The 25,365-nt window shown below is 43.9% G+C and overlaps 1 long non-coding RNA gene across 1 annotated transcript; it reads right to left on the bottom strand.

Moving 5' to 3' along the window:
• Positions 1-1,841: 1,841 nt before the first annotated feature.
• LOC308582348 lies at positions 1,842-6,739 on the bottom strand. The gene is made up of 3 exons (XR_014005633.1): positions 6,442-6,739; positions 2,850-3,059; positions 1,842-1,968 (listed from the first exon to the last, which is right to left on the bottom strand). It is a non-coding gene; the product is annotated as an uncharacterized lncRNA (long non-coding RNA).
• Positions 6,740-25,365: the final 18,626 nt, after the last annotated feature.

Genomic DNA, 25,365 nt, shown 5'->3' with positions numbered 1-25,365 from the left:
CAGGCCTAGCAGGTGAGGCTGCTTTGTTCTCCTGCCTACTGAGAGGGGAGGGAACAAGGCTGGAAGGAGCTTGGCACAGTGTGGGCACCGCTGCCCATGCAGATGGCGAGAGGAGCAGGAGCTCTTCTCTGCCATTATGTGAGCAATTCCATCATTGCTGCATTGGCAGAGATAGAGATCGCTTGATACCCCACCGTATTGGCATATTGGGCTTGGCAATTTCAAGCCTGTACTAACATGGCACTTCCTCCCCAGTTAAAGTCCAACAGGGTACCCTCCACAACGCCTGCACAGTAGTGACACACAGTCAAGCTGCAAGGCCTTGCAGAAGATGCACTATCGGGGTGCCTATGAAAACACGCAGCCTGTGGCTTTTGACCAGGACAGGCAACCCCAGAGCCAGAGAAGAGGAGAACCAGACAGGTGTCTTCGTGTTTTAAAGAGATACTGTTTTGTGCTCACCTGGAGGAAATTGTATTTCTTCTGCTTTAAAGACAGCATCTAATGTGCGGGTGGCAGTTTTCAAACCTCACATTTAATAGATGGGATTAATCTCCACCTCTCCTGATTTGTTTTCCCCACTGCAGAAATCGAATGCTAGTCCTGATAGCCAATTCTGAATTAATCATAAGCTACTATCAGATATCTAATTAAGAAATTACTGTAACCAGTAATTAAAGGAAATTGCTACATTATAACTGGTAATTTATTAAATGGCAATACTGAATTGGCAAAGACCAGGGATTCAGTTCCAGTTAGTGGGCACTGGAGACAAGCAACGGATTTTAACAGCATCAAAAGTGGATTTGGAAAAAGTTTAATTCCCCGTCGAGTGATTTATTATTCTTTAAGATGCACCTTTAAAAATAACAGTTAGCTGTGAGTTCATGCTCAATGAACCAGCAAGTCTCTTTGCAAACTGTCATCCTTGCAGGCTTTAGACCTATACAGACGACATACCAAAGGATCATAGAACCATAGTTGGAAGAGGCCCTTCAGGAATGCAGGAATCTCAACTGAAGCGTCCAAAGACCGTACCTTCAACTACACTCAGTGCTCCCTTGCCTTTGTGTCAGGAAACCTACGAGGACACGATCACTTCCTCCCAGGGTTCCCAGAAGTTTGAATTTGTCACTCAATTCCTCCATGTTTATGAGGATAAAAAAAGTCATGGAGGGAGAGAAATAGGATCACTGACTTGCTCATAACATCCACTTGCCACTTGGTTCTTCTGCTAAAGTTTAGGCATGTATGAGCTGAATGTGCAATCTGCCCCCTGCAGAAACACACACACACAGCAGCCGATCGTTGCAGAAAGACTTTTGCACATGGACTTTGCACATTTCTTTGCTTTGTGCAGAAATGCCAACCAATGTGTGGAGGTTGCATGCAATGGGGGGGGGGGGGCTGCAATCCTGCACTGATTATCCTCCGTTTCATCATCAACACAGAGTGTGTATATCTTGGAGCTACTGGAGCCCTGTATACGCCGGTTGCCGGTGCCTGAACATGACAGGCAGGGCAGCCTCGTCCCAGAAGAATCTCTAGCGAGCAACAACCACAATCCTTTATCCATGAACACAACAGCTCGAGGCTCATTCCACAGCCGTGTTATCAGCATTCTTCAATTTCCTTCTGTGTCTGACTGTGGTATTGGCAAAGATCCTGGTATTATCCATCTTTATTGTAATTCTCTCACTACATTTGATTGAAAATCTGCGTTAAGCCTTTGAGGCCCTGAAGGCCCCTTCTAATATTCCTTTAAACGCCTAAACAAATGCTTGTGCCAAGTTTCATTCTTTGGTCTTGTCACTGAGAATATTTAAACCCTTATTCTAGCTGTAGTAATAAAAAAGAGGCTAGCTACCAAAATGGTTTTGACTCATTTTATCTAAGAGACTGCTGTATCCTTTATGTGCTCTGATTATCTTCAAAGCAGAGACCTGGGCAGCTTCCTCACTACCTCACCTGAGGACAAGAACAGAGCAGTCAGAATATGATAGGTGGATAAACATTTCCCTCAATTAGAAAGTGGTTTTTATTGCCACTGTCACAGATCCGCATGAAAACTGCTTTCAGGGCGTCATGATGCCACTAGGCTTTCAGCAAACAGGATTTTGAGTGTCTTTTGAAACAATTCGTGGAGGCAAGGGAGGGTTGTATGGATTCATTCATAATGTGGCAGTCTTCACCCCTGGCCCACAGAATTCTTTACCCTTGGAGCCAGCATCATACCAAAGCATTGTCCAAAAATGAAATAAATGTCCCCCTTTAAAAAGCTAGCATGGAATTAAGCTGTGTGTGTTGCGGGGTGAGGACTCCTAGAGTTTTGCACAACTTTATTATTTATTATTATTATTCTGTTTGTTTGTGTGTGTGTGCATGTGTGAAGAATAGAATAGAACAGAACAGACACACTGTTTGCTCTTTTCTATATTCTGTGCCAGAGTTACAGCTTCCTTCTATATCTAAAATTGCAATAACTGAATTAATTTTTCAATGTGCAATTGTACAGCGCACAGTAAAATTCAACACATGCATTTTTAAAGTAAAGTTCGTATTTTCTGCAAATATCAAAGCTTTCCTCTTTACGGGGTGGGGATGGGGGGTGAGACTTCAGTAATAGAAGAAGTTTGATGACTGGAAATCATAAACAGTGGTATTGGAGTAAGAGAGCCAGGATTTCCCAGTGGTTGGTTTGGTTTGGTTTGGTTTGGTTTTCTTTTCTTTTAATTGGAAGGTAACTACAAAGTTTCAGGCAAAGATATAAGTCAAAGTATGAAAGATTTAATCAAGTCCCAGAAGCATAAATAAATTGTTTATAAAGAAGGGATTTAATTCAGACGAACCTGGAAGCATCTAAATAGGTGGCCTTGACTCCTTGTGGGCATCATGCAGATCTTTCTGTGTGGTGGCCGAAGTGTTGATAGGTTGTCACTTGGACACCTCCCCTGCAATTGGTGATCAGTAGCAGCTCTGTGACAACTGCAGCGGTTGCTCATGTGGAAAATTAATACCAGGACAGTGATGAATCTATTTCCATCGTTGTGATTTAGCAGCTTGATGAAAGGAAGGCAAGAAATAGGAACAGCATGTAATCATGGGTTGCCTACAGATTTTGTTGGCAGGTAAACTAATTCTAATACAGCCATTGTTTCCAAGCACTGGCCTGGGATACACATGTGAATTGATATCAGACCCTCTTGCATGTGAGTTACCTGGGTCATGACACTAAGCATAAGAGACAAAAGTGTGCAAGAAAAGTTCAGGAAATGTTATTTATGCCTTAACCAGATACTGCATTTGAGACAGAATAACTGTTGATCTGTGGTTGAACCAGTCAGGTAACATGGCCCCAGAATGTGTTTCCAGAGTAGGGGATTCATCATTGATGTGTAACAAAACCAGGGAGGGATCCCAGGTCACTGTGGAAGGGCATGCTTTCTCCAAGTTCAAACTGAGGACTTTGCATCTCCAGTTAGCAAAGCTGGGAAAGACCTCAGCAGAAAGCAGCTTCCATGTGCTCAACAAAAGTTCCTAAAAAGCAGTAATTCTTGCTCCTAGTAATGGTGAGTGTGACATACCTCCCCTTCCCCATATCAGAAGTGATATCACAGGCACTTATTGGATGATCTATTGACATCAATATAAGGCATCGTATTTCTCCCCCTTGCCATTTTGAATGACTCGCCAATACATAAAAGCATATTTTTTTAAAAAAATTGAAGTTATTTATTCTTTTGTTCCTGCATGCATTGCTCCCTTTGAGGCATCCCAAAGCAATGCAAGATATAAAGCAGTTTACATACACAGCGGTTATTTACAGTATATAAAAAAGCTAAAACAATTGCATATATAAAAGCAAAATTACACACACACCTAAAAACACTTGAAAACAACAACAGCACATATATAAAATCAATTCCACTACAAGACAGATACCAACTGAGATAAAGATTTTAGAAGTCTTGTTAAAAGAGGAACATCTTTAGCACGCACTGAAAAGAAGGTGCCTGTCTGGTAAGCAACGGGAGGGACTTCCCAAGGGTAGGTTCCTCCATCCTAAAGGCCTGATTCCAACACACGGAAGTCCCATTCCTGCAGAAGGGACCTGCTGATAGAGGAGTATCTGCAGGATGTTCCCTCCTGCAGAACACCGTGGTCATCAGTTGGGTATGTAGGGAAGGAGATGATTTTTTTAGTATCCTGGTCTCAAGCTGTGTATACCAAATGCAGCTCGTTGACTGGCAACCAATGCAATTCTTTCAGTAGCAGGAAAATATGATGGTGACCTTCTGCCCCACTGAGCAGTCCAGCTCCCACATTCTGCACTAGCTGCCACTTCTAGGGCAGCCTCAAGTGCTCATACAGGTATGCAAGCTGTACCAGCTCATGGGTGATAGTGACCAGCCTATCCTGACCCAGAAATGCTGTAACTCTATAACCAGCCAAAGCTGTTACAAAGGCCTTCTGGCCACCAGAGGTCACCTCAGATGATGGGCCCAGGAGTAACCGCAGACTATTAACCTGCTCCTTTAGGGATCACCCTATCCCAAAAGGCAACAGACCCATCTGGACTTGGGAACCACCTAGGCACAGTGCCTCCATCGTGTCAGGATTCAGAGGCAGTTTACTGGAGTTCCTCCAGCCCACCACCAAGCCCAGGCCTCTCCTGATTTAGATGTTACAGGGAAATAGAGCCTTATCCTCCAAGTGCCCCAATTTTCCAGGCCCAGCCCTGGAATTATGAAAGCCATCCAGGTTTCCAATTTGATCCCAGAATGCCCCAATTTCCCTTGTCAGTGCCACTGCCACCAAGCTCGGGGAGGAGGATGAGCAAGCACTTGTCCCAAGTGACGGTGGCTTCAGCTGTGAGGGAACATCCCGTTGCCTCTCCAGGGCTACCACTGCCAGCCTCCTCCCTTGGGCAGCTTGTAGCAACTACTGGAGACTACTGGAGAGAGGGGGAGGAGGAGGAGAGGCTGTGGCCACCGGGGCCTGGCCCCATGTGACACGAGACGGTGGTCTCTGAGGGGCAGGCAGAGGGCAGGGCCACCCTGGGTGGGAAGAAAGGCACAGCAGAGTGGAGCGTGTGTTTTTTAAAAAGAATGCTATGTGTGTCCGTGTCTAATCTTGACCTTTCTCAAATTTATTTATTGGTGTGGGGTTTTTTGGTTTTGTAAAATAAGATCAGGATTAAGGGGTTTTCTCAGGATGCTGTGTCCCACTCGCTCTTCTTCTGATAGGAAATGCTCAGGGGGAGGGGAGGGGAACAGCAAAATGGGGGTCGAGGAGGGTCAGTTGTAGGGGAGTGAGAAATGTTCCTATTTTCATCTAAGGAATGTTAGAGGGTATGGCAGTGGTTGAATGCATTCTTATAATATAAGAATGAGTGTATTACAACAATGCCTGTAGCACAATAGAGGAAAGCAGATTCGTCGCAGCAGACAGGGCCTTTCATCTGGAATCAGCCTTATAGAAATGCAAATCAAAGACATGAAAATGAAAGTCGTCTATAATGGAGTTAAAGAGGTGTGCAAATTGACCCTGTGCACTTATTCTCAGGTAAACGTGCATAGAATTGCAGCTTTAGGGCACACCCAGAATATGCTGTGGGGTGTGTGCTGAGAGTTTACAAGCTGATCTTCAAGTTTTGAATGCAATAAAAGCATTATTTCCCATCCCAAGGGGCGCCGTGATTTGTGACAAAGAGCTGCTAGCTCAGCTGAATGCCCCCTTTGGGGAGAGAAAATGGATGGCCATGTCTAGTTCTTCCCCACACTGTGTAAATATCACTTTTGCGAAAGGAGAAAGCCTGCTGTAAGTATGCACGTTTATGATAGCTGGATGGGCTGGAGGTCCTTTCCCTTGCCTCCAATATGCATATGGAAATAATCAATGGGTTAGAGAAAAGGAATAAGCCAGCCTGGCCAATCTGCTGCTTCCAGGTGTTTTAGATGACAACCCCGCCAGATCCAGCTGAGTTGTCCTCCAAAACATCTGCAGGGCATTAGGCTGGCAAAGGCTGGCACAGTCAAATACATTTTCTCAAATATATACTGTATTTTTCACTCTATAAGACGCACCAGACCACAAGATGCACCTAGTTTTTGGAGGAGGAAAACAAGAAAAAACATATTCTGAATCGCAGAAGCCAGAACAGCAAGAGGGATCACTGCACAGCGACAGCAGCGATCCCGCTTGCTGTTCTGGCTTCTGGGATAGCTGCGCAGCCTGCATTCGCTCCATAAGACGTGCCCACATTTCCCCTTACTTCTTAGGAGGGGAAAAGTGAGTCTTATGGAGCAAAAAATACGGTAGTTGGCATATACAATCTGAGAAGCAGCATGTTTGAATGGATGTAGTGTTGCGCACAAAGCTAGAAAACTGGGCCCCTAAAAACCAGCGCAGCCGTAAAGCTGCAATTCTGTGCACACTGACCTGAAAGTAAGGAAACCAAAGTGGACCTTCTTCTGAGGAAACATGTATAAATTCAGTTTAGAACTCATCAACAAGTAATTCTTCTTCCACCTCACAGTCCAGTCCAGAAGGATATAAAGTTCAAGAACAACCCAAAAGACAGTGAAGAGTCTATTCCCATGCATACTTGCTTGCTCAGAAGCCCTCTTTGCTCAATGGGGCTTACTTTGAAGCAACCATTTCCAGAGGGGTAGCCCTGTCTGCTGCTGCAAAATCATGGAAGCATCACTGGATTACAGCCTTAGTTTCACACTGCTTTGCTTATCTACCTTTCACTTCTTCACTTAAGTCAAGAAAAACTAGTTGCAGCAACAGAGGTTCGCATTCCACAGATTCCTTCTCCTTACGCATTCCTCCTGCTCAGGCACACGCCTCTTTCCCTGCATGCAGTGTTTCACCACTGGAGGCTTTTCTCAGCAAATAGATGGTACTTGTGATACTATCACCGCCAAATTTCATATGTCACGCAGCCTTGGAGATTATGACCCTTAGAAGGGATCTGGGCTCTTGTCTGCAAACATTTGTAGATCCGACTTTCTTTTCTTTAATGCGGAAACTGACAGAATGAGCTGTTCTGTGTGACACCGAAATGTAGAAATCAGAATTTAGGTAATTCATTCATTCATTCATTCATTTCTTTTTCTTTTCTTTTTTAATCATCTTTATTGAATTAAAATACAAATATATATACATACCTTGAGATAAAAAAGAAAAGATTAAGACAAAAAAAGAAAAAGAAAGAAAGAAAACACACACACAAAAAGAATTTGCATTATTATACAATCATTCATTGAATTTCTAAATGAAAGACTTCCAGTTCTTCTTATTGTACTTTTATTGTTATTTACGTTTAACGCACAGCCTCCTATTACCCTGATTTGTTTTCATGTACTCTATTAAATTCACATTTACACCTTGTATTTTACAAAGATCAGTTTAGTTCTGCAAGGAGATTGCTATTTGAACAATATGTTTTTAGGTAATCTTTGAATATTTTCCATTTTTTGTATACTTTCTGGTTTGAGAGCCCTCTTACTTTCCCTGTCATCATAGAGTGGCAGGCTCTTATGATTGAATACCTCGAAGTGGCGAAGATGACGGGGAGAAACAGGAGTTTTCTAAATGATGTCCTCAAGTTTCATATTTCCTAGCCTGTAAATATGAATCTTGGTGGCTCCTGTTGCTTGTGACAAATATTATAGTATCAGAATCCCAAAAGTTCTTTCTCATCTCAGCTTTTAATCCAAGCCAAAGAAGAAATCAAATCCCTTCTCCTTTCCTCCCTCTCTTTCCATCATATGCTGCCAAATCCTTTGTCCCATCCTTCCCTCCCATCAATTTAATTACTTTGTTGCTGCTCTGGAAAACTTAGATGTGTGTAAAATTTGCATGCAGATTTATGTGCTGATAGGCAGCCTCTGCTCTCCCTTCCAGTTGTTCTTTATCTTTAAACCATACTTGGAGCAGACATTGCTTCAGACAGAAGACTCCTTCAAACAGAGGATTGTCCTCTATAAAGTAGGACATACGGCCACCTTAAAGGTAAAGGGACCCCTGAACATTAGGTCCAGTCGTGGCCAACTCTGGGGTTGTGGCACTCATCTCGCTTTATTGGCCGAGGGAGCCAACGTGCAGCTTCTGGGTCATGTGGCCAGCATGACTAGCCACTTCTGGCGAACCAGAGCAGCACACAGAAACGCCGTTTACCTTCCCGCTGGAGCGGTACCTATTTATCTACTTGCACATTGTGCTTTCACACTGCTAGGTTGGCAGGAGCAGGGACCAAGCGACAGGAGCTCACCCCGTTGCAGGGATTCGAACCACCAACTTTCTGATCGGCAAGTCCTAGGCTCTGTGGTTTAACCCACAGCGCCAACCGCGTCCGCTACGGCCACCTTAAGCAGAAGAAATAAAACATAAAAGGCAGAAAGAAGACTATCACAGAGGAGCTGTACCGCTGTTGCCCTTCCTATGGCTATGAGGCTATGACCAGCTGGCCCAGAAGTGCCTCAATGCCACTATATAAGCTCCCAAGCCCCCACCAAAGAGGATCTTGAGGTCCTTCTCATGGAGAAGTGGGGAGGGGAGAAACCAGGCCTGGCCGGATAAGGCACAGAGTGTGCAGCAGACAACAGAAAGGAGAGAATGAGAAAGCGTGTTCTCCTTCATGGAAAGCACGTGTTGCGGTGGGGGACGCCAGGACACTCCAAAGTTGGGGGCGGCCTAATTGATCGTTGGCCACTGATGCGATTGGGGCTTCCCTTGTTGTTGGGAAGAAGTTAATGTTGCCATTTGTTGATTGACAGCCAGAAATGCTAAAACTCCTTGCACGAGGCTAGGGCTTCCTCTTTTCGCCCGTGCATCGGATTGCCTGCCCCCCCCCCTAGAATTAGGGTTGTTCGCTTTGCCCTTGCTATGCCTGTCATGGGGTCGTCTGCTTTGAGGCAGGGGCCCGGTAGGAATTTTGTCCATCTGGCTCATTGGCTGGGGCCATTTGGTTTTTGCCTACTGCATAGCAAATCGTCACAACTTGTAAGGTTGCGGTTAGGCATTGGTTTATGGTTTGGTTGGTTGAGGGGCATGGATTGGCTGTGCCTGCCCCTCTAATGCTGCTGCTGCAAGGGATTCCGTTAAAGGAATTGGGGGCTAACTATTGCTTGTCCACTCTGTCAAGGGGGCTCGGGCCATTGCAAGAGCCCCTGGTTGCATTTGGGGAGGGCTGAGGGCAGGTTCCCTGCTCCATCGCTACCCCCAAGTGTATTCCCCTTTTCTGACTTTCACATCATGCGGAATGTCAGTCTGTCCCCCATGGTGGGGGCAGATAGTCCCAACCAATGCCTAAGCAACCATTCACATTTTTGTATTTTAATAAAGTTGAGGCCAAAATTATGCCAAAAACCTTAAACAAAAAATTCTGTGTGATGTGTGAGTTATTGAGGTGGCCCTGGGGACCTTGACACGCAAAGCAAGGACCACAGATCAAAAACAGAAACAGAAGGCACCCTGCCTCATGTAAGGAGGTTAGACTGCCATTGGGCTCCCACTTCAAGCCAGTGGGCAGTTACAAGAATCTCATCCCTACATACACTTTGGATCTAAGAGAGCTCAGCACTGGAAACTCTGGGAACACATGTTGTAGGTCCGGGAGCCCCTTCCTTTTGTTCAGTCTAGGGCCGCCCCACCCACGAGGCATAGTGAGGCAACTGCCTTGGGCAGCAGGATCCACAGGGCAGCGGGTCCCGATGTAGATTTTTATTTCCCCCTTGTTATTGTTGTAGATCATCACTCTCCTCTTCTCCCCTTGCGGAGAGGGTGGCACCATTTTGTGGTTTGCCTCTGGTGCCAAAATGTCTTAGGCCTGCTGTGGTTTACCCAAATGGGTAGGGGGCTCAGGCATCTAGCCAGCAAAACTCGGGGGGGTCAGCAGTGCCTTTTGAGGCCACTCTTACACTCCCAGGGCATGGTCCTTCACAGTGAGGGATAACTGATTTGTGGAATTCAGAGCAATATATATTTTATGTTTTGCTAGAAAAGGTAATGTCACCAGTGTGGTAGGCAGCCAGTGTGGTAGGAGAGCCAGTGCGGTGTAGTGGTTAAGAGCGGTAGTCTCGTAATCTGGGGAACCGGGTTCAGGTCTCCGCTCCTCCACATGCAGCTGCTGGGTGACCTTGGGCCAGTCACACTTCTCTGAAGTCTCTCAGCCCCACTCACCTCACAGAGTGTTTGTTGTGGGGGAGGAAGGGAAAGGAGAATGTGAGCCGCTTTGAGACTCCTTAAAGGGAGTGAAAGGCGGGATATCAAATCCAAACTCTTCTTCTTCTTCTTCTAGAATGGAGGGTTGCCAACCACCCCAAGTTTCAGACCTCATCTAGTATTTTAGGATTTAGGAAAAGTAATCACAGAATGTGTTCCCCAAATGAGCTGCCTCTTGCATTGAAACTTGCCTCCTGTAATGAAGTCCTCCCTGCACCCACCCCACTGAAACATAAAATGGTTGACAAATTGTGACATATGTTTTGAAAATTAAATTTCCACAGCAGATTTTGTTTTTGAGCAACTCCTACAACTTAAGAGCTCTATGGGTTATCATCTGAATGTATTTCTTGTTCAAATAATCACTTTAGGCTGCAGTCCCAAAGGAATTTACTAGGGAGTAAGTCCCATTCAACACTGTGGCACTTCTGAATAAATATGCATGGGCTTGCTCTGATAATCTCACGCTTCTCTCCAAACGTCTCACTGATTTCAGAGGGATTTACTTTTATGTATATCTGTATAGGAGTGCAATTTTTTGCTGGATTCCTGCACTTAGATACACATGCAAGATTGCAGCCTTTGTTTGTATAAGCCTGCTATCTGCCCTCCTCCACTGTGAAGTTTTTGGATTGAATGTCCTACTTGTGTCTTGACCTGTGAATTTGAGATGTGGAGATTTTATTGTATAAAATGTGTAATTAAATACCTGTTTACATTACGGACTGAACATGTAGCATCCATCCCCTGAGGGACCTTGAGGAAATGAACTAGTGCATTTCATGAAGTTCTCCACGATGGTAAGTAAATAACTCAAAGGATGTATCAAGGAGCGCTCCAAATGGCCCTGGTGAGCAAAAATACATTTCTGTCCTTTGATAAAGTGAAAGAATAAGAAGTGTCAGTAATAAAATGAAACTTGCAGGAACCAAATGTTTCCCCAAAGAACTGAGTGAAGCAGTTTTATTTGTTCTCTCTTGTTTGTACAAATATATGGCCTTCTCAAAGACATGCCTTGGGGGCATTTAAGAATAATTCTTCTCATATTCCTCATCTGCACTCATAAGAATGATATTACTATTATTAAGTTGTAAAGTGTTAGCAATGTTATGTTCATGGGATAAAAGAGGGCATTAAATATGAGTAGCCCAGCAGGGGGGTGGCAGTTTTTGAAAGCTTGTGTTTATTTATTCCATTTGTTCCCCAAATTTAATGTTGTAAAATGATGGCAAAAAACAGCTTCAAAAAAGAATTAAAGCCAATCTCCCCCAAAGAAATCCACAAAAGAGCACATACAATGCAATCTGTCACGTGCTGCAAACCCAGAATGATCAGACAAGAAGTCTGAGACTGTTGAAATAAAAAATAAAATGTTTTAACCCATCATAAAATTAAAAAGGACCAGTCAGTTCAGTGGTGTGAGCACTACCACTAAGACAGACTCCAGAAGGCTGAGTCTTCCTGATGGATGGCAAGTGGAGTACAGAATCCTCAAGAACAACACAAAGCCTGTACAATGACACAGTGGCGTAGCGTGGGTTGTCAGCACCCAGGGCAAGGCAAGTAATTTGCGCCCCCTAACCCGTGGATTCGCGCCCCCTAACCCATGGATTTGCGCCCCCTAACCCTAACCCCCAGATGTTGCACCCAGTGCGGCTGGCCCCCCTGCACCCCCCACGCTACGCCACTGCAATGACAGCCAGGTCAATGTTACCTGAATGTGCTTACATGCCGGTCATCCAATTTAAAGTGCATTATCAATGCACCATTTATCTGGAGAAAACAGTGATCCTTTACCAAAAAGTATTACAAAAGAACAGTAGGACAGGCTTCCACACCTTCTAACCCATCTAGCCAAACACAGCCTAAATGGTTATGGCAGTTAACCGATTTATGAGAGAAGCCATGTCCTTACAACAGAAGAGTGAAACGTGACTGTTACCCCACGAGGGAGGAAAGGGGCCGGGCTCAGTGGTCTCGCCCAACTTTTGTGTCTTGGCTGGCCTGTCACCCTCATCCACTTGTTGACGTGGAAAGGCAGAAATGGAGAGCCTCTTGCACGCGTAGGATCCTGACAGCATTGCAGAACTCTAGTTGTGCAGCATTCTCAACCCTGTAGCCAATCCCCTCCAACCGGTAGGGCTCCTGAGACTCCCTGCTTCGGATCTTTCTGCCCTGCGCCAGTTTGTGGAGGGCAGCCCCACTCTCTCCTCCTGCAATTGTAATCACATGAGGGGAGAACGACCTCATGTTTCCTTTAATTGCTATAAGACTTCTTTTATGACTGTATATTGGGGGAGCAGGATTCAATAAGTTACTTCCTGATTTACCACTTTCTGCTCTGAAGTGTAGTCATCACAGAATAGCAGGTCTTAAATGGCTGTAGTGAATTGTATTACCAGTGCCAAGGTATTATTTACTCAAAGCCGGTTCCAATATTTATCTGAGGGGATGAGAAATCCAAACAGAAAATAAAACCCGGCACTGAGAATTTTCCAAATACCTCACGAGGAAATTGCCGCTTGTTTCTGCTCTGTAATCAGCCACCATAAACTGTCTGGATAGTGTTTCAGTTGTTGCATTTTGCATGTGAAGACCACACATATTAAAGATGAGGAGAAAACACATGTAGGGATCATACAAGTCTCAGGGCAAGTAAATTACTGTTAAGTGCAAATCCTTTGATTCTTGGATAGCCAGATGGCCAGCCATGTGTTTTCAATTATAAAACTAAACAAGAATCATAAAAGTGGGGTTTCCATAGCATTCCTTTTTCATTTGCTTGGAAATCCATTCTCAACACTTCAAGATTTAATAATTGGTTCTTCTATGAACCTCTCTCTTTAAGTACATTGTGTATGTATGCATGTACGTATAGTAAAAGCTATGGTTTTCCCAGTAGTGATGTATGGAAGTGAAAGCTGGAGCATAAAGAAGGCTGATCACCGACGAATGGATGCTTTTGAATTATGGTGCTGGAGGAGACTCTTGAGAGTCCCATGGACTGCAGGAAGATCAAACCTATCCATTCTTAAGGAAATCAGCCCTGAGTGCTCACTGGAAGGACAGATCCTGAAGCTGAGGCTCCAATACTTTGGCCACCTCGTGAGAAGAGAAGACTCCCTGGAAAAGACCCTGATGTTGGGAAAGATTGAGGGCACAAGGAGAAGGAGACGACAGAGGACAAGATGGTTGGATAGTGTTCTCGAAGCTACCAGCATGAGTTTGACTAAACTGCGGGAGGCAGTGGAAGACAGGAGTGCCTGGCGTGCTCTGGTCCAGGGGGTCACGAAGAGTCGGACACGACTAAACGACTAAACAACAACAATGCATGTACGTGGGGAGGGGGAGAGAGAGAGAGAATATTGCCCTTTCCTAACCTGAACTGGCTAGTGCTTCAAAAAGGTTATCAAATATGTCAACATTCAAAGTGGTGTCATAACTGGGAAACAATTTCAAATCTGAATAGCTCTGGAGTTTTGTCATCTAATGCTTCAATTCTGCAAGCAATTAATGTGATACAGTAAGCCTTCAACTTACACACATTTAACTTGTGCATATTCAGCTTTATGTGTGTGGCAAAAATGAAAGCAAAAAGGGGGGTGGAAATCAGGGTGGAGGGTTTCTGAAAAAGGGACTTTGGCAATCCCATCCGCCATTGAATCCAGTGTGCTTTGACTATACACGATTTTGGCTTTAGGCACACTTTGGACCATAAGCCCTGCGTGAGTTGTGGGCTCACTGTACTCAATGCTGAAACTAGAGTTGTGCAATAAAGAATATGTTTCTCATCTGGAGCAGAACAGTAGATTTCTGTCAGGCGGCAGAGGAGCCAACCCCCATGGCAGGTTGCCAGGAACAGACAAGACAAGGAAAAGTCCTTACCATCTGCTTTTATTCAGTATTCACAGAAAGAGGCTTGGGAATGCAGCCTCTCAGAATAATGACGTTGTCCCTAGTGAATCTCTCCCACTTCTTTATGAGTCATCACTACGGGTGAAGTGAAGAAATGAAATGTGCACTCTGCCTTTGAGCTCTTTGCTCTCCTACTTTCAAGGCCCGCCAGGTTCTGGGAGATGGAGGGTCTGGAATGCTTTCTAAAGACACTGAGTCCGTCAGCTGTCACCCCCCCCCCGGTGCTTCCTCCTCCTCCTCCTCTCCCATTATTTCCCAGCTTCCTCTGCCTCTGCCTCTGACCTGTGACCTCCCTCAACCCCCTGTTGTAATTCTGAACTGTCTTCTTCTTCTCTGGAAGGGTCAGGCTGGGGAGGCGGTCTCCCCCATTCCTCCTCTGCCCAGTCCCTGATAATTTATTTGGATATATAAAAAACAACAACTGGCTGTTTAAATACCAATCACTTTAGACACAATCCAAAAATTAGTCACTAATAAGTTGCAATGAAAGAAGATGCACTGCAATTTTATGCTGTTTACCCAGAAGTTAGTCCTACTGAGTTCAGTGTAACTTTCTCCTAGGTACCTGTGACAGGGTTGCACTGCAATCTTAGTCACAAATACGTTCCATTCCATTGCTTTCACATAAACTCAGTCTTGGCAAGCATTTTCTGGCTTGTGCCCAGAGCTATTTAACAATATTTTATGCAACAGGAAAATGTATTTTCACAAGAATATGGAAAAAGTTTGTTATGATTTAACAGCGCACTGTAGGTACGAGTGGGAATAGAGTGTGATGCAACTGACTGCTACACTCCTAATAATGATTTGGGGTTTGTTGAAATAATGATGGTTAAAAATGGAGAGATCTTAAGAAGCTGTGGTAAATTTCATGGTAATTTCTAGTTATGACAGTCAGATACTATGGGGGTTTTTTTGTCCCTTCCTCCATTTATTTACATAGAAACACTGAACACTAATTAAGTTCTCAGTAGCAGAAGTGTCTAGTAACTACATCAAAATAGTTCTAATAGACAGTATAGGCAGGAAAGGTATAAAGATGAACAGGTGGCCAGGCTGGCCGTCTAGGGCATGCAATTTTAAGGAGTGAATGCCGTCAAGGGCATGCAATTTTAGTTTTTGCACATTTCTTTAGTGAGTGGTCTTTAAAATGTGATTTTTGGAGGTGTGGAATTCAAATTTGCTATTGTTTTTGTGACTGAACAACATTTAGCTTGGTATGTCTACGTTTGATGAAGAAGTATATAAACTGCTTTTGGAAAACCAAAGCATTTTAATTTTCCCTTCTGAAAATGTCAGGTAATGCTAAATAATGATGATGATGTATAACTTCAAGTACCTGGCAATCATTTGTAATGATTTCTATTTAATAATAATAATAATAATTTATTATTTATACCCCGCCCATCTGGCTGGGCCTCCCCAGCCACTCTGGGCGGCTTCCATAGAAACCAAAAATACAGTAAAATATCACACGTTAAAAACTTCCCTGAACAGGGCTGCCTTAAGATGTCTTCTGAATGTCAGGTGGTTGTTTATCGCTTTGACATCTGCTGGAAGGGCGTTCCCCAGGGCGGGCGCCACTACCGAGAAGGCCCTCTGCCTGGTTCCCTGTAGCTTTGCTTCTCGCAATGAGGGAACCGCCAGAAGGCCCTCGGTGCTGGACCTCAGCATCCGGGCATAACGATGGGGGTGGAGACGCTCCTTCAGGTATACTGGACCGAGGCTGTTTAGGGCTTTAAAGTCAGCACCAACACTTTGAATTGTGCTTGGAAACGTACTGGGAGCCAATGTAGGTCTTTCAAGACCGGTGTTATATGGTCTCGGCGGCCGCCCCCAGTCACCAGTCTAGCTGCCGCATTCTTTTTTTTTTTTTTAATAATAGTTTTTTTATTTGCTTTTTTCCAGGGTAAAAATACAACATCAGTAACACAACAAAAGCGGTTTTACAGAAAAGAAAAGAAGTTATAAAGAAAAAGAAGAAATTCACTTTTTCAGATCAATTTTCATAATCAACCAGACTTCCCCACGTCCTCCATCCCCTGCCTTCTTTACAATGAAAAATAAACAGCAAATTAATACCTTATTTCAGTTGTTTTTGTGTTTTCATTTAGTTATATAATCCATAATTTATACGTTTCAAAATCTTAAAACTTAGTTTCTATCATTTACCAATTTCAATACTGAAGCGTGTTTTTCCAAAGCACTTAGCAAACTCTCAACATTCATATAACTTATAATGTTTTTGTAAATAGTCCTTAAATTTTTTCCAGTCCTCTTCCACTGCATCATCTCCCAGGTCTCGGATTCTGCCTGTCATTTCGGCTAATTCCATATAGTCGATCAGCTGCGAATGCCATTCTTCCAGCGTGGGTAGTTCCTGTGCTTTCCAGTATTTAGCTATAAGAATCCTTGCTGCTGTGGTTGCATATAAAAAGAAGGTTCTATCTTTTTTTAACACTCTCTGCCCCACAATGCCCAGGAGGAAGGCCTCTGGTTTCTTGCAAAAGGTGTATTTAAACACCTTTTTCAACTCATTATAAATCATTTCCCAAAAGGCCTTCACCCTCGGGCATGTCCACCAGAGGTGAAAAAAAGTTCCTTCAGCCTCCTTGCATTTCCAACATTTATTATCAGACAAGTGATAAATCTTTGCAAGTTTAACTGGGGTCATGTACCACCTGTATACCATTTTCATAATGTTTTCCTTTAAGGCACTACATGCCGTAAATTTCATACCGGTGGTCCACAACCTTTCCCAGTCTTCAGACATAATGTTGTACCCAATGTCTTGTGCCCATTTTATCATTGCTGATTTAACTATCTCGTCTTGGGTATTCCATTCAAGCAACAAGTTATACATTCTTGAAAGCACTTTCGTCTTAGGTTCAAGTAGTTCTGTCTCTAATTTTGATTTCTCCACCTGGAAACCAATTTTTTTGTCCTTTTTAAAAATCTCTAGAATTTGGGCATAATGAAACCAGTCTCGCACCTTTCCTTTCAATTTTTCAAAACTCTGCAACCTCCAAGTATCACCATCTCTCTCAATTATATCACAATATCTCAACCAGCCACTCCCCATATTACGTAGTTTTATGGCCTTAGCCTCCGTCGGTGATAACCACCTCGGGGTCTTGCTTTCAAGTAAGTCCTTGTATTTAGTCCAGACAATAAGTAAGGCTTTCCTGACAATATGGCTTTTAAACAATTTATGAGACTTTGCCTTGTCGTACCACAGATATGCATGCCACCCATACACATTACTATGCCCTTCTAGATCTAGGACATCAGTGTTTTCCAACAGAAACCAGTCTTTCATCCAGCAGAGAGATGCAGCTTCATAGTACAATCTTAAGTCCGGCAGGGCAAACCCCCCTCTTTCCTTTGCGTCTGTTAATATCTTAAATTTTATTCGGGGCTTTTTGCCCTGCCAGACAAATTTCGTAATATCTCTCTGCCACTTTCCAAAACATTCCACTCTGTCCACGATCTGAAGGGTTTGAAACAAGAACAACATTCTTGGCAATACATTCATCTTTACCGCAGCAATTCTTTCCGACAAGGTAAGTTTCAATCTTGACCAAGTTTCCAAGTCCTTTTTAATTTCTGACCAGCATTTTTCATAGTTGTCCTTAAATAAATTCAAATTTCTCCCAGTCAAAATAACCCCTAGGTATTTCACTTTTGTAACCACATTTAATTCTGTTTCCTTCTGAAACCCATCTATTTCTGCAGATGTCAAGTTTTTTGCCAGAACCTTAGTTTTTTGTTTGTTCAACTTGAATCCCGCCACCCGACCAAACTCAGAAATTAGTTCAAGAGCTCTTTTTGTACTGATTTCTGGCTCCTGTAATGTCAAAACCAAATCGTCTGCAAAAGCCTTAAGCTTGTATTGCTTTTCTCCGACCTGTATTCCCTCCACCAGCTGATCCCTCCTAATCCAGTTCAGTAAAACCTCCAGGACAGAAATAAATAACAAGGGTGATAGGGGGCACCCCTGTCGTGTCCCTTTTTCAATTTTAAACTCCTCCGTCACCACACTGTTTACTATCAATTTAGCCTTTTGTTCTGAATAGATTGCTTCAATACTATTTTGAAACGCCCTTCCCACTCCCATCCCTTCCAAATTTTTTTTCATAAATTTCCAAGATATATTGTCGAAGGCCTTCTCCGCATCTATAAAAATCAACACTGCTTTTGTATTCATATTTGTCTGAAGTAGCTCCAAAACATCAATAATATTCCTAGTATTATCAGACAAATGCCTACCAGGGAGAAAGCCTGCTTGGTCCTTATGAATTACTTCATTCAAAACTTTTTTCAGTCTGTTTGCTAAAATATCAGCAAAGATTTTGTAATCCACGTTTAGGAGTGAGATGGGACGATAATTTCTGAGTTGAGTCTTTTCAGATTCCAATTTTGGTATCAGAGTGATGAATGCTTCTTTCCACGATTCTGGTGCCCCCTTCCCTTCCATGATCTGGTTGCATACCTCCATTAATGGTTGTGTCAAATATTCCATCAAAGTCTTGTAGTATTTGGAGGTAAGCCCATCTGGGCCCGGGGATTTGCCTATTTGCAGATTCTGAATGGCTCTTTCAATTTCCTGTTGTGTTATTCTACAGTTCAGGGTTGTTTGTTTGTCTTGTGTTAGCTTTTGAAGGCCATGACTTTTTAAGAAATTATTTATTTCAATCTCTGCTTGTGGTCCTTGGGTGTACAGCTTTTTAAAGTATCTCTGGAAACACTTTCTAATTTCTTCTGGTTTCTGAATACATTCTCCTTCAACCTCCAGATTGGTAACAAAGTTCAATTTTTGTCTCTTCTTCAGCTGCCATGCCAGCAGCTTCCCACATTTATTCGCCGACTCAAATGATCTTTGTTTCATCTGTTTAATTTTCCATTCGATTTCTTGGTTTATCAATTTTGTATATTGTACTTGATAAAATTTTATTTCTCTTAAGACCTCTTTTGATTTTGGATTTAATCTCAATTTTCTTTCTCCCTCTCTTATTCTTTCCAAAATCTTGTCCTTTTTACCATTCCAGAGCTTCTTTTTGATGGTGTTCTGTTGTATCAGGAACCCTCTCATAACGGCTTTACTCGCGTCCCAGATTGTCTTCTTTTCCACCGAAGTATTCAAGTTTATTTCAAAATAGTCTTTCAGCGTTTTTTGGGCCTTCTTCACAATCTCCTGATCTCTAAACAAGTAGTCATTCATTCTCCATCTGAAGGATCCAGCTGGTGTGAGTCTCAAGTCCATTTTCAAAGCATTGTGGTCGGAGCAGGTTTTAGGGCAGGTCTCTATTTTTTTTGTCTTAGGTGCCAGTCCTCTTGATATCCAGATTTGGTCGATTCTTGTCCATGATAGATGGGCCTCAGAGAAGAAAGTTCCCTCCATGCCTAGAGGGTTCTTTGTCCTCCAAATGTCAATCAGATCCATATTGTCTGTAAGTTCAAAGAAGGTCTTTGGAAGTCTGGATTGGCATTCTGGATTAGTTGTAGTTTCCGGGTCACCTTCAAAGGTAGCCCCATGTAGAGTGCATTGCAGTAGTCCAAGCAGGAGATAACCAGAGCATGCACCACTCTGGCGAGACAGTCCGCAGGCAGATAGGGTCTCAGCCTATGTACCAGATGGAGCTGGTAAACAGCTGCCCTGGACACAGATTTGACCTGTGCCTCCATGGACAGCTGTGAGTCCAAAATGACTCCCAGGCTGCGCACCTGGTCCTTCAAGGGCACAGTTACCCCATTCAGGACCAGGGAATCCTCCACACCTGCCCGCCTCCTGTCCCCCCAAAACAGTACTTCTGTCTTGTCAGGATTCAACCTCAATCTGTTAGCCGCCATCCATCCTCCAACCGCCTCCAGACACTCACACAGGACCTTCACTGTCTTCACTGGTTCTGATTTAAAAGAGAGGTAGAGCTGGGTATCATCCGCATACTGATGAACACCCAGCCCAAACCTCCTGATGATCTCTCCCAGCGGCTGCATGTAAATGTTGAAAAGCATGGGGGAGAGGACAGAACCCTGAGGCACCCCACAAGTGAGAGCCCAGGGGTCTGAACACTCATGCCCCACCACCACTTTCTGAACCTGGCCCAGGAGGAAGGAGCGGAACCACTGTATAACAGTGCCCCCAGCTCCCAGCCCCTCAAGACGTTCCAGAAGGATGTTATGGTCGATGGTATCAAACGCCACTGAGAGATCCAGCAGAACTAGAAAACAGCTCTCACCTTTGTCCCTAGCCCACCGGAGATCATCAACCAGTGAGACCAAGGCAGTTTCAGTCCCATGATGAGGCCTGAATCCCGACTGGAAGGGATCCAAATGGTCCGCTTCTTCCAGGCGTGCCTGGAGTTGTTCAGCAACCGCTCGCTCAATCACCTTGCCCAAGAATGGAAGATTTGAGACTGGGTGATAGTTGGCCATCGTGGCCGCATCTAAAGATGGTTTTTTAAGAAGCGGTTTAATAACCGCCTCTTTCAGCGGGTCTGGGAAGGCTCCCTCACGGAGGGAAGCGTTCACCACCCCACGAAGCCCATCGCCCAGTCCTTCCCGGCTAGCTTTTATAAGCCAGGATGGGCAAGGATCCAGGAGACAGGTGGTTGGTTTCACTCGTCCAAGCAGCCTGTCCACATCCTCGGAGGTAACAGATTGGAATTGATCCCACTCAACTTGACTAGACAGGACTCTAGCACTCTCCCGCCCCAGCCCTGCTCCCACGGTGGAGTCTACTTCTTCCCGAATCTGAGCGATTTTATCTGCAAAAAACTTTGCAAAATCATTGCAGGAGAACATGTGGCCCGTACTGGGCTCCGATGTTGCAGGTGGGTCCGCTAAATTGTGAACCACCTGAAAAAGTCTCCTGCTGCTGTTTTCTGCAGATGCAATAGAGGCGGTGAAGAAATTCTTCTTCGCCGTCGCTATCGCCACTTGGTAGGCTTTGATTTTACACATGTTTTATGTACCAAGCAAAATTAAATTGCAGTAGTTTCACCAAAACACCTTGTGTATTCCCAGGTCATGTTACAAAAAAATAAGCACCCTGCATTTTTGGAATCTGAAAGCTGAAAAATTCAACACACGCTGATGTCTGAGTGCATTGCCACTTTGCTAGTTTGACAAGCACACAGAATGAGAAACCACTGCTCCAAAGCCTGCTTTAAATTCTTTAATGACTATGAAAATACTTCTTTTTTAGAAAAATAAATCTTAAGACAGCTATACTTCCTGGTTGATTCCATGACCAACTGTTCTAGGGCACAGTTTTACCTCTTTGTCTTGACTGGAATACGTCTCGCCAGTCTATGTGAGGAGGATAATTGAAGTCATCTATGAACACCTCTTCAAATCTAGCAGTGTGCCCAGAAGCTTTAGAAGGGGGGAAAGGACAAGGCTTCTTCTTCCACTCCACTTGATTGGCAAGTCAAAGAACAGCTACAGCAAAAGGGGATTCCGCCAGCTCTTTTCTTGCCTTTCCTGCTCCCTACCACTGTTGGTGGCTGTATCCATTGGGACCTAAAAAAGAAGAAGTTCCATGTCCCATTTCTAGAAATGACACAGGTGAATGGGAAATCAGTTCAGGAGTTTACCCCACTTAAATCTGCTGAGAAATAAATAAATGAAACTGCAGCCACACACCCAATGATATTGGCCCACTGATTTCATACCACAGCTATTCATTTTCTGCCATTACACAAACATTTCACGTGGATTCTGTTTGTGGCACTGAACCTGAATAATCAAGCATTTTGTACTCTTCCTCCGTTATTGCATTTGGATGCAGAGCTAGATTTCAGAATGCACTTGTATAATCTGCAAAAAGCAAGGAGAGTTTAAAGTTTGAATTCTACACCAAGTTGGTCAACTAATGACCCACAGGCAGGCTTTCTGAGTCCTGAGTAACGTATATGGATCACAGTCCAGCAAAGTCGGAGGTTCTGGCTGTTCATATCCAAAACAAAGAACATTTGCTTCATATGTCAAAGTGGCAAACAGATTAATTTTCCTTAAAGGTAAAAGCTGCAATGCCTTTTCTGTTGAATTTTATAGGGTAAGGCATGTTGGAAATTAAATAACATCTGTTACACTCTGTAAAGGGGGGGGGCGTCCTTTAAAATAACGAATACCTGACAGCCCTGCAAAAGAGGAAATGTGGAAGTTCAGCACACAATCTGTGGTTCTGTATACATTCTGAATCAACCCACAAGGGTGGGATATATTTGCAAAACCCTAATTTAAACTGGAGAAGACACTTGGCCTTGCAGCCAGCACTACTGTTCCATAGTGATGGACAAATATGTCAATTTTCATTTTTCTCAGTTCCTAATTTTTCCAGTCTGAAGTTTTGTTTTCCGCATTTCCACTTCAAACTGCATTAAAAAGAAGAAGACAAAATCCCCATGAGAATTCATCAACATGAAAATGCAGGTTTCTCCTAATATACACATTTTTGTATGGAAGTTTATCTAATGTGAACATTTTTGCAAGCAATTTGCCTTTAATATAATACATTTTAAAAATTTTGTTTTCCTGAATACATGCATTTTCATGCACGCTTTCTCCTAATATACACAGTTTTGTACAGAGCTTATGTTGGGGGAACTGCACTGTCAAATCTGAAAAAGTGCAAATGTCAAAGGATAGCTGTGTTTCAGTTTGTGTACTGTTTTGGACGGTGCAAATTCACTTTAAAATATGAACCTAAGTTTATTTCTCCCTCATTACTATTGTTTTGTGAGCAAAACAGAATTCCACTCATTCAACGTAGAAGTTGAGCTCTGGCGCAGCTGCATCAAGTGGGATCGGCCTCCTGGTGGGGTGCAGCTGGGGAGAGACATCCCTTCTTCCTCCGCTGTGCCCACTGTCTGCTAGGGCTCACCCACAGTTGAAGCCATGGGGCATGGTTTGGGGAACTGGCCAGAGGGAAGACTCTGCGGCTATAGAAGCCCAGGGCACCCAGGCCGCAGCTCAGTTGCCGCTGGTTTCCCTGCCCGCCTGCCCTGCTCCTTATGTGGTAGGGCTGCCCAAGGGTAAGCAGGCAGCTCCCACAGAGGACCTTGATATGGAAACCTTTATTCGCCAGCTTTGGGGCCAGGGAAGAATTTGCCTTCAGACAAATTGGGCCTGTCTGGGGGTTTTGCCTGCCTTGTAGTCACGGTCACAAGTTGATGGGGACAAGGCTGGGTCCTTAGTCTAAATGGCCAAGGGGTGGGGTCTTGCTCCAAAGGATCAGGGGATCCCCTTAAAGGGATCCTGGGAGGTGCATCTGTCTGGACACCCCAGATGAGGGTGGATGGGTCATGCCACCCCCAAAAATCGTGATGTGTGGGGGGGAGTTGCCCTGATTTGATGTACATCATAGGGCGATCCTTAACATTGGGTAATCTTGCCAAATAATCAACCGGCAGACAGGTCAGTTGATTCAGGATATACCCCCCAATGCCTGCGCCAAAGCCTTCTAACATCTGTAACCAATAAAATGGTGGCTTGTTTAAATCATGGTTGGTTGTCCTGCAGTTATTGCAACTTTATCTTGCCTTGGCCCCACCACCAGTGGTTCCACTACACCTGGAAATGCAAATTCTGCTTCCTCTCCTCCCTTCAGCACCCAGCACACCCCAAGTGTCCCCCAGCCCCCTGGAGCAGATTTCTGAGGGCGTATTGGGAACTTCAGGGAAAGAGAAGAAGGGAAAGCCCACCGCACGAGTGGAAGTTGGTTCTACACCTACCATTTAGTTGGGCTTCCTTTTGTGTGTACCTAAGGGACTCGGGTGGCGCTGTGGGTTAAACCACAGAGTCTAAGACTTGTCAATCAGAAGGTCGGCGGTTTGAATCCCCACAACAGGGTGAGCTCCCGTTGCTCAGTCCCTGTTCCTGCCAACCTAGCAGTTCAAAAGCACGTCAAAATGCAAGTAGATAAATAGGTACCGCTCTGGCGGGAAGGTAAACAGCGTTTCCATGCGCTGCTCTGGTTCGCCAGAAGTGGCTTAGTCATGCTGGCCACATGACCCGGAAGCTGTACACCGGCTCCCTTGGTCAATCAAGCGAGATGAGCACCGCAACCCCAGAGTCGGCCACGACTGGACCTAATGGTCAGGGGTCCCTTTACCTTTTTAACACATGCAAATCCTGAAGCTTGCAAGAGAGAAAACATTTTATAAAATATTTTTATTCATTCTGCACTGGTGGATCTATCCCAAGATTAGATTTGTGAGATTTTTAAAAGATTTCAGCTATTAAAAATGGCTGTTGTGCTGTGGAGACTATCACAAACTAAGCAGGAGCAGCAATATTTTGAGAGAAAGGTGATCCATTATTATTTATTATCAAGCTATAATACTCTGGGATGGAGGCAGGGCCATAACTAGGGGGTGGTGAAGTGGGCCCTGGCCGGGGCGCAGGCAAGAGAGGGGTGCAAAATCGGCTTTAAAATATTTTCATAAATAAAAATATTGATTATTGCCTCATAAGAAAAGGTTTTAAATAGAGGGTTAATTGAATGGGTGGAGGGTTGGAGGAGAGGTGGAAAGAAGAGTTAATTTGTCTGTGGCTGGGGGCGCAATCTGGATGGTTCTGCCAGGGGCACAAGATCACCCAGCTATGGCTCTGGATAGAGGATGCCACTTAAAATACTGTCAATTAATTTTAGTTAAAAACCTTAGAACAGCATTGTTGTCTCACAGGAACTAAAAAAAAGGGGGGGAGAAACTGGTTATGTTGCTGTAATTGAAGAAATGACTGCCTGATTTCACCAGGGGACAAATTTCAAATATACAAAGAAGTTTTAGTCACTGCATAGGAAAAGAAATACTAGCTAAAACATAATTGAATATGAACCATGTTGGACAGGCCTACAGTACTATAGCTTCAGGTCATTTAAGTTTAACCAAATCATTTCAAAAGACAGCCAAACTTTCAGAAATGTAATGGTCCCCTACTATTCACTTATATCCAATTGAATTTTTGGCATAGATATTCTCTGTGGCACCCAAATTAAATTAATCCAAAATGGAATAGACATAAATCAACATAGCACAGGGCAATGATAGAAAGCTGATAGGATTTGTCAAGTGTGGAATCTCTTTCTTTGAAGACAGTATCTCAATGAAATAAGTCCAAAGGATTCCCCCCCCCCAAAAAAAAACCTGCAGTGACTCTTTCAACAAAACATTATGTGAGGTTCCCTTGACACGATTGGTTTTTTCATTA

Source organism: Podarcis bocagei (genome assembly GCF_964188305.1).
Source record: "Podarcis bocagei genome assembly, chromosome: 1".
Taxonomy (NCBI): domain Eukaryota; kingdom Metazoa; phylum Chordata; class Lepidosauria; order Squamata; family Lacertidae; genus Podarcis; species Podarcis bocagei.
This window is presented reverse-complemented; position numbering and strand designations above follow the sequence as displayed.